Source organism: Lepidochelys kempii, chromosome 14 (genome assembly GCF_965140285.1).
Source record: "Lepidochelys kempii isolate rLepKem1 chromosome 14, rLepKem1.hap1, whole genome shotgun sequence".
Classification (NCBI taxonomy): domain Eukaryota; kingdom Metazoa; phylum Chordata; order Testudines; family Cheloniidae; genus Lepidochelys; species Lepidochelys kempii.
Window position 1 is genome coordinate 27,688,923 of NC_136393.1, and position 15,215 is coordinate 27,704,137.

Below are 15,215 nucleotides of genomic sequence, written 5' to 3' on the forward strand. Positions count from 1 at the left end.
GTCAGGGGTAGGAGCCTGGGTTAAGAATTGCAGGGATGCAATGCCAGACAGGGGCAGGGGGGATAAAAGTTGTCACAAATGGAACATGTTTCCAGAACTGACCATCATAGAATATAAGGGTTGGAAGGGACCTCAGTGTGAGGATATAGATATTCAGGCTTGTCTGTAAAGGCCTATACTCTAAGAATTTAAGTGTATTCTTATCACTTGGCTAGTTATAGAGGAATAAAAGAAAGAATCAAAATCACTGTCTGCTGGTGTAAGGGCCTTCTCTTACTGTGACAGTCTGAGGCCCTGTTCTTAGGCTAAGGCCTTTGGCTAAGCAGAAGAGGCAGCCATAAGCTGGGAAGCGAACGGTCACATCCTCACATTCCAAACTAGTCACATTGAAAGAAGGTGCTATTGCGCTGTTAGGAATAAAATCCTGTCCTGATAATGCCTATCGCCTCCAGAGAAAGGGCAGTGCCTAGAAGATGTAAAAGGAAACTTAGTTTGATAGCATCCTGTCTGGCAAGAACTCACTTATCAATAGCTGGGATGTGAAATCCTCATTTCTGTATTTGTTCTATCACTGTAGTCCCCATTTCCCCATTGTTTGTATAATCTCTGTCTGGTTCTGTGATTGTTTCTGTCTGCGACATAATTAATTTTGATGGGTGTAAACTAATTAAGGTGGTGGGATATAATTCATTACATAATCATGTTACAATATGTTAGGATTGGTTAGTTAAATTTCAGGAAAATGATTGGTTAAGGTATAGCTAAGCGGAACTCAAGTTTTACTATATAGTCTGCAGTCAATCAGGAAGTGGGTGTGTGGGGTAGAAATGGGAACAGGGAATGGGGGTGGGGAAACTGGAATCATGTTTTGCTAAAGGGGGAAATGGGAACAGGGAATGGGGGTGGGGAAATTGGAATCATGTTTGGCTAAGGGCAGGAATGGGAACAGGGACACAGGTGTCAGGCTCTGTGGTGTCAGAGCTGGGAAGGGGGACACTAAGGAAGGAAACTGGAATCATGCTTGCTGGAAGTTCATCCCAATAAACATCGAATTGTTTGCACCTTTGGACTTCGGGTATTGTTGCTCTCTGTTCATGCGAGAAGGACCAGGGAAGTAAGTGGGTGAAGGAATAAGCCCCCTAACACTCAGGAGGTCATCTAGTCCAACCCCCTGCTCAAAGCAGGACCAATCCCCAAATAAATCATTCTAGTCAGGGCTTTGTTAAGCCAGGCCTTAAAAACCTCTAAGGATGGAGATTCTACTACCTCCCTAGGTAACCCATTCCAGTGCTTCACAACCCTCCTAGTGAAATAGTTTTTCCTAATATCCAACCTAGACCTCCCCCGCTGCAACTTGAGACCATTACTCCTTGTTCTGTCATCTGCCACCACTGAGAACAGTCTAGCTCCATCCTCTTTGGAACCCCCCTTCAGGTAGTTGAAGGCAGCAGGCTGCTATCAAATCCTCCCCCTCACTCTTCTTTTCTGCAGACTAAATAATTCCAGTTCTCTCAGCCTCTCCTCATAAATCATGTGCTCCAGCCCCCTAATCATTTTTGTTACCCTCCGCTGGACTCTCTCCAATTTTTCCACATCCTTCTTGTAGTGTGGGGCCCAAAACTGGACACAGTACTCCAGATGAAGCCTCACCAATGCCAAATAGAGGGGGAATGATCATGTTCCTCAATCTGCTGGCAATGTTCCCACTTATACAGCCCAAAATGCTGTTAGCCTTCTGGGCAACAAGGTCACACTGTTGACTCATATCCAGCTTCTCGTCCACCTAGGTCTTTTTCTGCAGAACTGCTGCTGAGCCCTGGTCTACACTACGAGTTTAGGTCGAATTTAGTAGCGTTAGATCAATTTAATCCTGCACCCTTCCACATGACAAAGCCATTTTTGTCGACTTAAAGGGCTTTTAAAATTGATTTCTGTACTCCTCCCTGATGAGGGGATTAGCGCTGATATAGACATTGCCAAGTCGAATTTGGGGTAGTGTGGATGCAATTTGACGGTATTGGCCTCCGGGAGCTATCCCACAGTGCTCCATTGTGACCGCTCTGGACAGCACTCTCAACTCGGATGCTCTGGCCAGGTACACAGGAAAAGCCCCGCAAACTTTTGAATTTCATTTCCTGTTTGGCCAGCGTGGCGAGCTCATCAGCAGAGGTGACCATGCAGTCCCAGAATCACAAAGGAGCTCCAGCATGGACCAAATGGGAGGTACTGGATCCGATCCCTATATGGGGAGACAAATCCGTGCTATCAGAACTCCGTTCCAAAAGACAAAATGTCAAAATATTTGAAAAAATCTCCAAGGGCATGATGGACAGAGGCTACAACAGGGACACACAGCAGTACTGTGTGAAAATTAAGGCGCTCAGGCAAGCCTACCAAAGAGCTAAACGGCTACTCCGGGTCAGAGCCCCAGACATGCCGCTTCTATGATGAGCTGCATGCAATTCTAGGGGGTACCCCTACCACTACCCCACCCCTGTCTGGGGACTCCAGCAGGAGGGGAGTCTCAAGCAAAAGGGATGAGGATTTTGGGGACGAGGAAGATGATGATGATGATGAGGATAGCGCACAGCAGGCAAGCGGAGAATCCCTTCTCCCGACAGCCAGGAATTGTTTATCACCCTGGAGCCAACCCTCCCAAGGTGGGCTCCCAGACCATGAAGCCGGAGAAGGCACCTCTGGTGAGTGTACCTTTGTAAATATAATACATGGTTTAAAAGCAAGCATGTCTAATGATTAATTTGCCATGAAGACTTAGGATGCATTTGCGGCCAGTACAGCTACGGGAAAAGTCTGTTAACGTGTCTGGGGATGGAGCGGAAATCCTCCAGGGACATTATTAAGGGGACATTCAGAGGTGGCTGTTCCTGCTGGGCTGTTTGCCTGTGCTGAAAAGAAATCATCCCCGCTTTTAGTTACGTGGTGGGGGGACCCGTTCACGCTGAGCTGTTCGCGTTTGGCTGGCAGGGATCTTCCCTGATACTAGTCACATGGTGGGAGGAGGGATGAAGCAATCATCCCAGAGAATTGGAGGGCGGGGGTTTAGTTGGGTTTGTTCTGCATGTCAACCCGAAAACTGCAGTCCCTCCTTTTAAATGGCCAGCCCAACGGGTGCTTGGTATGGGAAAGGAGGGAGCTGCTGTGTGAAACCATTCCCACATGTTATGAAGGTTGAAGAAGCTGAAAGACTGTGGCTTACCATGGCCGCCTGCAAGCCGAATTCTGTTGCCCGGCCCAGCGTGTGTGATCTCTCACACCAAACCGGCACACCCTCAATATAAGAGGCAAAATGCAACCTTGTACCGAAAGCACATGTGCTATGTAATGTTAACAGCTTGGTTCACCGTGAAAGAGTCTACCCATTGTTCTCTAAAATGTGTCTTTTTAAATACTAATCTCCCTTTTTTTCCTCCCACAGCTGCAAATGTTTCAATGCTCCCCCATCATCTCCATCTCAGAGTCTAGCGCAGATAAGAAGGTGAAAAAACGCACTCGCGATGAAATGTTCTCTGAGCTCATGCAGTCCTCCCGCACTGAAAGAGCTCAGCAGAATGCATGGAGGCAAACAATGGCAGAGTCCAGGAAAGCAGAAAATGAACGCAAGGACAGGAGGGATGAGCAAAATGAGAGGTGGCGGCAGCGTGATGAGAGAAGGCAGGATGCAATGCAGAGGCTACTGGGGGATCAAACTGATATGCTCCGGTGTCTGATGGAGCTGCAGGAAAGGCAGCAGGAGCACAGATGGCCGCTGCAGCCCCTGTGTAACTGCCCGCCCTTCTCCCCAAGTTCCATCGCCTCCTCACCCAGACGCCCAAGAACGCGGGGGATGGCTCCGGGCACCCAACCACTCCACCCCAGAGGACTGCCCAAGCAACAGAAGGCTGGCATTCAATAAGTTTTGAAGTGCAGTGTGGCCTTGTCCTTCCCTTCTGCCCCACCCCTCCTGGGCTACCTTGGAAGTTATCCCCCTATTTGTGTGATGAATTAATAAAGAATGCATAATCTTGAAACAACGACTTTATTGCCTCTGCAAGCGGTCCAATCCTCTAATTTGCCTAGGTCCCTCTGTATCCTATCCCTACCCTCCAGCATATCTACCACTCCTCCCAGTTTAGTGTTGTCTGCAAACTTGCTGAGGGTGCACTCCACACCATCCTCCAGATCATTAATGAAGATATTGAACAAAACCAGCCCCAGGACCGACTCTTGGGGCACTCCATCTCAGCACTCCCACCCTTCCCCCAGAGTTCCCAAAGGCAGGGTTGAGCCCCATGTCTAGACAAGGCTGCCCTTCTCTGTCTGTAATGATGCAGTCAGCTTCTAAGGGAGGTCTCATTCAGTGACAGATTTTACACCCACACCATCCTATAGTGCAAGTTCATTCTTTATGATCCTATGGCTTCAATGCTGACTGAGTTCCTGGTTTGTCCATCCCCTGAGCCCAGGGCGTGTTCCCAGGGAAGGTCAAGTGATGAATTCATATGGGGAGCAATGAATGCTCACTTCTGCAGGAAAAGAACTATAATCAAATAAAAAGAATGAGGAGTCCTTGTGGCACCTTAGAGACTAACAAATTTATTTGAGCATAAGCTTCCATGGGCTAAAACCCACTTCATCGCAACACCCATTGTTTCATGTTCTCTGTGTATAGATATATCTTCCTACTGTATTTTCCACTGCATGCATCCCATGAAGTGGGTTTTAGCCCACGGAAGCTTATGCCCAAATAAATTTGTTAGTCGCTAAGGTGCCACAAGGACTCCTTGTTCTTTTTGCTGATACAGACTAACACAGCTGCCACTCTGAGACCTATAGTCACTGGAACAGAGTTCTGCACCCTGCATCTTCTATCTGCCAGTGCCCTGACCACCAGGGTACAGAGTCATTGTTGCTTTCTTCACTTTCTTGCTCTGGCTCAGTGACTTTTCATTATTTATTCACAGTGGAACAGCTTCACCAGGAGAGACTAAGGGAACCTCTCATCAGAACATTCTATAGCTCAGTGCTTGGGGCTTTCATCTAAGGCAGATGTGAACAAACTATGACCCGCGGGCCACATCCGGCCTGCCCGTCCTCAAGGGACCGTCCTGCCCGGCCCTTGAGCTCCCGGCCAGGGAGGCTAGCCCCCGACCCTTCCCCTGCTGCCCCCCCTCCCCCGCAGGCACTCCGGCCATGGTGGCGGCACAGCTGCCAGTCCTGCCGCTCTGAGCAGCATGGTAAGGGGGCAGGGAGCGCGGGGGGGCGGGGGGGGTTGGATAGGGGCAGGGGTCCCAGGGGGCGGTCAGGGGACAAGGAACAGGGGGGGTTGGATGGGTCGGGGATTCTAAGTGGAATTCTGAGGGGGGCAGTCAGGGGGCGGGAAGTGGAAGGGGGCGGATAGGGGGCAGGGCCCAGGCTGTTTGGGGAGGCCCTCCGTACAGTTTCACAACCCTGATGTGGCCCTTGGGCCAAAAAGTTTGCCCACCCCTGACCTAAGGAGTCACTTGCACTCAGTAGGAGACCCTTTCTCCCCACCAAGCAGAGTGTAATTGAACCTAAATCTCCCACTCCCACTAGTCTAAAAGTTATAAAGGATCTGCCTCTGGATTTTGCATGAGTCCCATTCCAGTATGCTCAGAACACATATAACGGATCAGGCCCCACAGGTGTCCCACTGCCTGTCTTCTGGTTTAAGGGTCCCACTGGTGCTTAGACATGAGTTAGGTGACTGGATGCCTAGAGTGAGGCAGCAGTGCTCATGCCCAGAAGCAGAAACTTAGATGCCATGTTGGCATTGAGTGAGTTTCATGTGCCTAGAGGGGTAGGTGGCAGCTAAGCAGGGGTTGTCTGGATTTCACTGGCACCTAATTCTGGGAGTTAGGCACCTAAATCTGGGCTTTAGGCACCTAAGTCCCTTAGTGATCTGGGTTTTCACCTCTCTGTGCCTCAGTTTCTCTATCTGTAAAATGGGGATAGTGAAATTTATGTCCATTGTAAAATACTTGAGGTCCAATGATGAAAAGACAGAAGCTGACAGGCATGAGATTGTTTTTCAACATGAGTGACTGGATCAGTTTCAGAGGAAGAAGAAGGATTGAAAGTGCTTTGGAGAATAGGATTAAAATTCAAAATGATTTGGACAAACTGGAGAAAGGTCTGAAGTAAATCAGATGAAATTCAATAAGGACAAATGCAAAATACTACACTTAGGAAGGAACAATCATTGCACGCATACAAAATGGGAAATGACTGCCTAGGAAGGAGTATTGCGGAAAGGGATTGGGGGTCATAGTGGATTGCAAGCTAAATATGAGTCAACACTGTAACGCTGTTGCAAAAAAAACAAACATCATTCTGGGATGTATTAGCAGGAATGTTGTAAGCAAGACATGCAAAAAAAAAAGGAGGACTTGTGGCACCTTAGAAACTAAAAAATTTATTTGAGCATAAGCTTTCGTGAGCTATAGCTTACTTCATTGGATGCATTCAGTGGAAAATATAGTGGGGAGATATATACAGAGAACATGAAACAATGGGTGTTACCATACGCTCTGTAACGAGAGTGATCAGGTAAGGTGAGCTATTACCAACAGGAGAGTGGGGGGGGGGACTTTTGTAGTGATAATCAAGGTGAGCCATTTTCAGCAGTTTACAAGAACATCTGAGGAACGGGGGGTAGGGGGGAACATGGGGAAATAGTTTTACTTTGTGTAATGACCCATCCACTCCCAGTCTTTATTCAAGCCTAAGTTAATTGTATCCAGTTTGCAAATTAATTCCAATTCAGCAGTCTCTTCTTGGAGTCTGTTTTTGAAGTTTTTTTGTTGAAGAATTGCCACTTTTAGGTTTGTAATCGAGTGACCAAAGAGATTGAAGTGTTCTCCGACTGGTTTTTGAATGTTGTAATTCTTGACGTCTGATTTGTGTCCATTTATTCTTTTACATAGAGACTGTCCAGTTTGGCCAATGTACATGGCAGAGGGGAATTGCTATCACATTGGTAGATGTGCAGACATGAGAAGTAATTCTTCCGCTCTACTCTGTGCTGATTAGGCCTCAGCTGGAGTATTGTGTCCAGTTTTGAGCGCCACATTTCCGGAAAGATGTGGACAAATTGGAGAAAGTCCGGAGAAGAGCAACAAAAATGATTAAAGGGCTAGAAAATGTGACCTATGAGGGAGGATTGAAAAAAATTGGGTTTGTTTAGTCTGGAGAAGAGAAGACTGAGGGGGGGCATGATAACAGCCTTCAAGATATAAGGTTGTTACGAGGAGGAGGGAGAAAAATTGTTCTCCTTAACCTCTGAGGATAAGACAAGAAGCAATGGGCTTAAATTGCAGCAAGGGCGGTTTAGGTTGGACATTAGGAAAAACTTCCTAACTGTCAGAGTGGTTGTCAAGGTTCCTCCCCCACTCTGAACTCTAGGGTACAGATGTGGAGACTTGCATGAAAGACCCCCTAAGCTTATTCTTACCAGCTTAGGTTAAAATCTTCCCCAAGGTACAAGGTTTGCCTTGTCCTTGAACAGTATGCTGCCACCACCAAGCGTTTTAAACAAAGAACAGGGAAAGAGACCTCTTGGAGTCATCTTCCCCCAGAATATCCCCCCCCCCCCCAAGCTCTACACCCTGTTTCCTGGGAAAGGCTTGATAAGAATCCTCACCAACTGGTACAGGTGAACACAGACCCAAACCCTTGGATCTTAAGAACAATGAAAAATCAATCAGGTTCTTAAAAGAAGAATTCTGATTAAAGAAAAGGTAAAAGAATCACCTGTGTAAAATCAGGATGGTAAATACCTTACAGGGCAATCAGATTCAAAACATAGAGAATCCCTCTAGGCAAAACCTTAAGTTACAAAAAGATACAAAAAGAGGAATACACATTCCTGCCATCACAGCTTATTTTACAGGCCATTAAACAAAAGAAAATCTAACGCATTTTCTAGCTAGATTACTTACTAACTTTACAGGAGTTGTAAGGCTTGCATTCCTGGTCTGTTCCCAGCAAAAGCATCACACAGACAGACCAATCCCTTTGTCCCCCCCTCCAGATTTGAAAGTATCTTGTCCTCTCATTGGTCATTTTGGGTCAGGTGCCAGCGAGGGTACCTTAGCTTCTCAACCCTTTACAGGTGAAAGGGTTTTGCCTCTGGCCAGGAGGGATTTTATAGCACTGTATACAGACAGGTGGTTACCCTTCCCTTTATATTTATGACAGTGGTTAAGCACTGGAATAAATTGCCTAGGGAGGTGGTGGAATCTCCATCATTGGGGATTTTTAAGAACAGGTTGGACAAACATCTGTCAGGGATGGTCTAGATAATATTTAGTCTTGCCTTGAGTGCAGGGGACTGGACTAGATGACCTCTCAAGGTCCCTTCCCGTTCTAGGATTTCTATGATTCTATGATTCTAATTTCTGCTAGCCGGACTGGGGAAACTGGAAAGGGAGACTGTGAAGAAATGAGGTGAAAATGCCACCAAATTTTCCAAAGAAATTTCCCATCTTAACAAGCTGATCAGTGAGATGGAAGGGAAGTGCCAGCAGCCAACAGCCAGCAAGTGAATTCCTGCAGGGGAAGAAGCTTATCTAAGAAATGCAAACAGACCTGGAGAAAGGAGGGGCTGTGGGCAGCTGGGTTAAAAAGCTGAGCACAGAAAGCGTGCATTCAGAGGCAGCCTGAACCTCTTCGAGCAGGCCTGAAAAATGACACATTTTCACCCCTATGACATATACTCAATTCCTGTCCACCATTATCTCCTGACTCTGCACAGGACTGGCCTAGTGAGCAGGGCTAGGGTCAGTGAGATGATCTTAGAAAGACTTTACTGACTTAGTGTGTGCGTGTGCGTGTGCATCTGTGCATGCATCCTCTTTTACGCGGCTCCTGCTGCAGAGAAAATGATAGTCCAGTAGTTCAGGTGTTGGTTAACCTGAGAGACCCAGGCTTAATTCCTGCTCTGTGTGAACTCAGACAAGTCATTTCTTCTGCCTGTGCCTGACTTTTCCTCTTCTAAAGTAGGAATAAAAACCCTTCCCCACCTTCCAGAGGTGTTGTGAGACTGAACGTATCAAAGCTTGGGAGGTGCTCAGATAGTGCAGGGATGAGAGCCGGAGAAGCACCTGCAGTAGCTAGAAGTGGAGGCATTTCCTTCCCACATCAAAGCACTAACAAATCACATTGGGTTGTCTCCAACTTTCCTGATTTCACCCTGACTCTTTCAATAGCTGGCATTTCTCTTAATGCCCCAGCTCTTGCAATCCTATGGTGAGAGGAGAATCTCAGCTCTCATTCTAACAACAGTCAGTTTCTTGCTCTTGTGGTGAAGTAGAAAAACTTGAGAACACGACTAGAAGAAAATCTCAGTGCTCAGAAAACCAAAAAGTCCAAAATGTATTTTTTTAGAAAATAAATCTCATGTTTCCTTTAGTTAATCTCATGATTTTTGAACACTTGGTGCTTGCAAAATTGCATTGGCATTGATCAGTTTATGTTTTCCGGTCTTTCTTTCTTTCTTTCTTTCTTTCTTTCTTTCTTTCTTTCTTTCTTTCTTTCTTTCTTTCTTTCTTTCTTTCTTTCTTTCTTTCTTTCTTTCTTTCTTTCTTTCTTTCCAAATAGTGCAAATATATCAAAATACCAGATTTATCATAACACACAAAGTAAGTAAAGAGGGTTAGACTAAAGGGAGGGGAGGAGAAGCAACTTACCTACGTTAAGGGTCTACATTAATATAGACCTCTAAAAAGTGAGCCCAAATGTCTTTGAATTTTTCAGGCCTTCCCCCTGTACAGAATGCTGGTCATTCATTAGGTGTGAGCTCAGCCATATCACTGAGCTGGGCATAAATGTTTGGTGTGGACTGAGTTGTCCATTTTTGCAGGACTAATTTTCCAGTAACCAAAGCTGCACACTGGAACCACACCCCCTTCTTACCAAATATTCCTGATACATGGAGGTTATGTCCAAGAATAAAACATAAGAGGGAGGGCTCCAACTTAGCATCCAATATCAATTTGGTCCTTTTACCCACCTCATCCCAGAATTTCCCAAAGCATATGAGCTATTGTAGCACCAAGACAGTTAAATTTCTAATAGTGATCAACATTTAGGAAGCCCTCTACCATTAGCCTATGTGGGGACCAGTTTATTTGAAAGGTGGTCTGCAGTTGCTTTCTTTAACAGTAGATACAATTGTATTCCATTGCGTCGGAGATATCTGTGTATCCAAATCTCTATTCCAAGCAGCTCTTGAGTTATCAGTCTTTGACTGAGCTTTTTAGGCCAGAAAACCGTAAAAGGATAAAACCGCTGGCTGAATAAATCCAGGAAGTTTCCTACAAAATAATAAACGTTCTGGAGGTTCTGGAGCTCCCAATACATCCAATCCAAATACATTGGTAAACCAATGTTTTAACTGTTATTTAAATGTTCCAGAACAGGGCAAGGCAAATTGTTACTGTAGGTCTACAAATGGTTTAAACTGATTACTGTCAATTAGCCAAGACACAGTCATAATTCCTCTCTCCATCCAATCCCTCCACATCAAAGTTTTGCCATTGATCTAAAATACAGGATTACACCATAGAACCGCTTCTACATGGAAGGAAGAATGGAAGCAGAACTTTCTAACTACATTTGACCAGGCTTGTTCTGCAGCAACTCTTGTAGGAGCTCATGAGCCAATAAATCTATAATAATTTGAACCTACAATCATAGGCGCAGACTTTCACTGTTCCCGGTGGGTGGTTGACCCCACCCCCGCCCCTGGCCCTGCCTCTGCACAGCCCTCACCCCACCCCCATCCCATCCCTTTCCCAAAATCCCCGTTCCATTCCACCCCCTTCCCAGAAGACCCAGCCCCTGCCCCCCCTCTTCTCTGCCTCCTCCCCTGAGCCCACCGTGTCCCCGCTCCTCCCTGCTCCCTCCTGGAAAGTCCTAAGTGCTGCCAAACAGCACTGGGAGGTAGGCAGAGGAGTGGAGACATGGCTTGTTTGTGGGGGTGAAGGAGTTGAGGTGGGATGGGGGGTGAGGGGAGCTTGGCTTCCAGTGGGTGCAGAGTGCTCACTAATTTTTCCCTGTGGGTGCTCCAGCCCCGGAGCACCGGTGGAGTCGGTGCCTATGCCTACAATGCATGAAAAGGGGAGAGAGAGTACTAATTCTCGTTCAATGTAAATTCACGGTGGGGTTAGTACAGTTATATGTAACAGCCCCAAAGATGACTTAACAAAAAGGAGGTAGAATAATTAAGGCTAAGATGTGTAATAAACTTGTTGGATCATATTAAAGAAGTTCTGTATTAAAATCACAAATGAGTTTGATTCCCCATAGTTCAAATTCCAGGGTATTACTAATTAAGAGGTCTCTTGGTTTTTGGTACTGTTTCTCTCCCTCTATGTGTGAAACTTGCAAGCTGCTAACTGTGTTAGTACATTCTAAGACAGAGTCTGTTCTCAAAGAAATTCACAGAGAGAGAGACTCAAAACAATACTCTAACAACAGAAACAGCACCCAGAGACTCCCCGCCCTTTTGTTGTATTAACAATTGTCATTAAAATAGGGATAGAGGATGTATGTGGATGGATGCTTGGTGTGGATAATAACTGAATGATCAGGGAGGTGCCAGCCTAAGAATCCAGTGTCCATCGGCTGAAGAAGGTGTCAAGTGGAAATAACCAGAGGACCCCCCGGAGGGCAGACTGGAATCCACCCAACAGCCTCAAGAATGGGAGAACCAAAGAACAAGATAACATCTTGGAGCCATCAGGAATGTGCTATCTGCTGATTGATTCAGCAACAGCATGATGAAGCAATTCCCATAGACTGGCATAGGAAGAAATTCCTATAAAAATAGACTCTAAAAAGTGAGAACTTTGGGGTCTGATTCTGCAAACCAACTTCTAGGAGCATCAGATGAGCATCTGACAAGGCCCTGCTCCCTCCTCATGTCCAGGCCACCTGGCCAGTGGCTTGGCATGAGCAACTCTAAGGCTGGTAACTATGATAACAACCTTGCAGAACCTGTGTGTGTGTGTTTGTATGAATGAATGTGTGAATAAATATGAGACTGAATGGAATGTTATAGCTATAACTAACTGCTTACTATGATTCTTTCTGTATTCACAATAAATGTGGTATTTTGCCTTTTTCTCTTTAATAAGATCCTGCTGGTTTTTATTTTATTGGTATAACAAACTAAAATTCATGGAAGCCGTGACCTGTCTGTGACTTTTGCTGCCGCAGCTTCATGGTTTCTCCTGCCACCATGGTGGCTGGGAGCTGCGGGGGTTCCCCCTGCCCCTCCCCGTGTGCAAGGCTGTCATGCATGTGCATCGCTGGAACCTTGCCAGGGCCCTGCTGGCTGCCAGCTCTAGTCCCTTGGCCCCAGGGCCTGAAGCAGAAAAGGTCACAGAGGATTCCTTGACTTCTGTGACCTCCATGACATAAACATAGCATTAAGGACAATTAGTCAAGTAGGGGAAATGAAATCCCCACAGAGATAGGGGGACGGGGGAGCTGTAATTTGTTCAGAGCCAAGCTAGGTTTCTTGGCTGCTCCTGAAAGAAATATTCTAAAAATATTATTGAATTTCTTAAAATAAATGAGGAATGGAAACAGGGAGACAGCTCAGGACTTATGACATTCTGGGAACAACGGTCATTTCCAAAGCAGCCTTAGTGTCAATGAGCATCAGACTTTTAAAACACTGATTCCAGTTTAAGTAAGTTTTTAGCATGTAAAAAGAAAAGGAGGACTTGTGGGACCTTAGAGACTAACAAATTTATTAGAGCATAAGCTTTCGTGAGCTATAGCTCATTTCATCGGATGTAGATCACGAAAGCTTATGCTCTAATAAATTTGTTAGTCTCTAAGGTGCCACAAGTCCTCCTTTTCTTTTTACGGATACAAACACGGCTGCTACTCCGAAACCTGTTTTTAGCATGTGAATTTCACTTCACTCCTTAGACATATAGCCCCAGCTCCTGCAAGCTCATCATCACAGGCAGATGCTAATGCCCATATGAAGCCCCCGTGACTCTCCACACCAGCACAGGGGGCTGACTGCAGGATCAGAATCCTAATGGTATTGTTTTCACAAAAGCCTCCAGGGCTGTAATGTTACCAGCTTTCCTGCTTTTTCAATTCTCAATCAGTTTCTCAACTTTCAATGAACTAGTCATTGAACTAAACTAGTTGAATAAACTCTAAAGAAGAAAATATTCTCTCTTCACCTGCATAAGAGAACACTGCTCTCTAAAGCCGGTTTAGCATTTCAACAAACTCTGGTTCCAGGTTCCTAGCCTGTGACTTCCACCAGTTCAGTGGTTTGCCTTTCTTTAAAACTTCTCCGGGACATGTGTACTGCTTGAATATTATTTTATGTATATCTAATTTAAATGCTTTTAGTAGATTAGAGATCGAGTTTAGGCCATAACATATGTTGTCATAATTTTCAATTTAATTTTCATTTGATACATTTTGATCCCTCAGGGAGCACTCAGGCCATAGTCTTTTCTCTGGAACCACGAGGGCTAGAAATGTAATTCTACTTTAAATGAAATCTGAAATTTGCACAATCTCAAAACTAGAGATGCCAGGCTTCAGAAAAATCACCAAATATTGTGAGACAAAATAAAATCCCCAAACTCACAAGAATATTATGTGAGCTGACAATACTGTAGCTGGACAAAAAAAGTTCAACAAAAATGATTTTTCACATGATTTTTAGGAAAATATTCAAAATGATTTTTCTGATCATTTCAATGAAATTATGCTAAATGAAAAAAATATTTCACATCTAAAAAGAAACACAGAGGGGGAAATGATAGTTGAAGAAAAAGAAAAACTAAAAACAAAATTTTGTTTTAATAATATTTGATTAAAAATTGAAAAATCCATAAAATATTTCAAATAAAATAGAAATAATTTTAAAATACATTTTCACAATAATAATTCCATTTTTCCCAACTAGCTTTACTTCTATGGATTTCTTTATGAAATCTCACCTCCAATGGATTTTCACACAAAAGGAGCTTATCTGTCACACAATATATAAATTTGCCTCTTTTTTATTATGTTATGAAATCCCCTATTCAGCAACACTCTCAAACACAGGATCAAACTTAAGACACATGCTTAATTCCCATGATTTAATCAGGAGAAAAGGATGCAATTTTCTATTTTGATTGATTCTGGAAATAATTTTCCTTTTTTCCCTTGAAAGTATCAGAAGCAAAAGGATTCAGCCCCACAGTCAGCTCTAGAAAACTGAAATGACAACAGGCAGAAAAATAGACTGATAACCACTGGATTTGGCGCAGTAACTTTCTTCCTGTATTCTAAATACTGGAAGTTATTTTTTTACAAATCTTTTCCCTGACATCACTGAGAACAGAATGAGGCCCAGGGTTCTTCAATAAAACAAAATAGCAAAATAAACAAATTATTAATTCAACCTGCTGTACAAATCTCATGGTACACTGCTACGAAAATGAGCAATGCATTTGAATGTTAATCAATTTGAATGTACATGTATTGTAGTGTTAATAAAGAGTGAAACAAATTATCAGAGGATTATTTAATCTTCAAATTGTCCAAGCAACAAGCAGTGTATATTAGGAGTTGGTTACAAAGAGTCATTCTGAAGCAAAATTAACCTACCTGATTGTAAAACTTCTCAGAAGGAGCAATCTTCAGGACGTGGTCAGACGTCACTGGTTTTGTTGAGATAATTGCGTTTTGAGTCAGTAGTCCAGTTTATCAAATTTTACAGCTAATTCTGGTAATAAAATAGCTACAGAGTTTTCTCATTGCTTTTCCTTACACTTGTTTAAATAAATGTGTTTGTGTTCCAGACCAATAAATGTGCTTTCCTCCTCTCGCAGCATTTGCAGAGTTTGAAAGAGAAAGTAAAACGGTAACTGGAAAGTTGCAGTAATTTCACATCCTGTCACAAGGGGCGATTAGATAGATTAAAGAAACAACTCCACAGTCCTGCTGAGCTGGAAGCAAATGCACAGGCAGAGTCAAGCATCCAGGTGGCCCAAGTTACCTGAATCCATTAATGATTTCAAAGAGACTCTTCCTGCTTTTTTGTGAACTACAATAAACGGAATGGGGGGAAAAAACCCACCTTTGTTATCATAGAGTTAAGGTTTCCCAAAGAAGCTCATACCCTTCCAGAACATCAAGTGCATCAAAAGTCGTTTGCAATGTTG

At 44.3% G+C, this 15,215-nt stretch overlaps 1 protein-coding gene and 1 long non-coding RNA gene across 7 annotated transcripts in view; both read right to left on the reverse strand.

The window, feature by feature from the left end:
- Nucleotides 1–15,215, reverse strand: part of BTNL2 (butyrophilin like 2) — a 1,264,829-nt gene that overhangs the window by 44,422 nt on the left and 1,205,192 nt on the right. The gene's annotated exons all lie outside the window — the stretch shown is intronic.
- On the reverse strand, nucleotides 1,553–15,044 carry LOC144929293 (uncharacterized). The gene is made up of 2 exons (XR_013634553.1): nucleotides 14,659–15,044; nucleotides 1,553–2,239 (listed from the first exon to the last, which is right to left on the reverse strand). It is a non-coding gene; the product is annotated as an uncharacterized LOC144929293 (long non-coding RNA).